Here is a 1,357-nt window from a genome sequence, read left to right as displayed (position 1 = left end):
TCTAGCTAATCGTTTTTCCAAATGCGTTTCCGGGCCACAAAATTGGTAGCCCGGAATATATAATTCGACAGGAAAAGCGTTTATCACGCGATTTAACAATCCACGACTTGACATAGATTGCAACGTTTGACATCAGCTGTCTTCTGACGACAGAGTAGAAACGCTCAACGCGTCTCTATAAATAGGTGCTCCTCGCTGTCGCGAAGCAGTTAAAAACAAACCATGCAGTTCGTGCGACAACCTGTGACACTTAAAGTACTTAATTTCAACAGCAAGACTCAACAAATTTCCGGCAAGAAAATACGCAGACATGGAATAATGCTACCGGTTACTAAAAATACGCGGTATTGTGTATGGTTCTTTGAACTGCGACAAGACGAATGTAGTGTAAAGCTTGCTTGAAAGTCCACACGGTGTACGTTTTGAGAACGTGTACGTGTATTTCAAGTCGTTGCAACAACCAACGTATCAATATCTGAAGAATGTACTTTCAGCAGTAGACAAAATCGGTTACTTTCTTTTTTCTAATAATAGCGATGTGATTCCGCCGAATAAAGCACATTCCGAATTTTATTTTTATTTTTAATGACGTGGCATGTGACAAGCAGGATACGATACAAAAATACTTTGCAATGGGTCGTCATTCGAGTGTCGACTGGTTTTATCTTTATTAGACGTACGCGAGGATACCAACACATCTTAAACGTGATACCACAAATCTGATAATTCTTTTGAAACAAGATGGTACCAATCTCAAACATGTGTACAACAATCATGGAAACATGGATATGTCGTACGAAAAGTTTTGTACATTTTGTCGCAAATGTTGGCAACACAAGTATGGATTTTTAGTGATCAATAAGGATGTCCTTTGGGCAGATGTCACTATAAAAAAAGATTTAACGAGTTCGCAATACCGTCGAGTGGTTAATCGTTGAAACATCAACCAAGTATCGTCTTTCCTATAGTGCGAGCAACATGGCTTCACCTGACAAAAGCAGGGAAATTATAGGTCGCGAGAAAGTAGCGAAGGAGAGTGCAAAAACGAGTCACTCCATTTGTCAATAATTTCACGCTTTGAAAACCGATAAATTAGAAAAGGAAATTGCATTGGAAAGACAGTTCAAACCTATTATCGAACCTCTAAGCCAGATTGCAGAAAATACTGAAACTAAGCAAAATACATTGGACACATCGGTTCTCAAAGACACGTCATACGAGACGAAGCGGAGACGAACAGAGACATCAAACGAAACACTGTCTCCTACTTTATACAATTCAAAGCGCACACGATATAACACTGCAATGACGACTTGTACTCCGACAAAAGAACAAATCGAACAACAATTGACATGAG

The sequence above is a fragment of the Pseudomyrmex gracilis genome, unplaced genomic scaffold (assembly GCF_002006095.1).
Source record: "Pseudomyrmex gracilis isolate BER0280 unplaced genomic scaffold, ASM200609v1 scaffold_397, whole genome shotgun sequence".
Classification (NCBI taxonomy): domain Eukaryota; kingdom Metazoa; phylum Arthropoda; class Insecta; order Hymenoptera; family Formicidae; genus Pseudomyrmex; species Pseudomyrmex gracilis.
Note: the sequence above shows the minus strand (reverse complement) of the source record.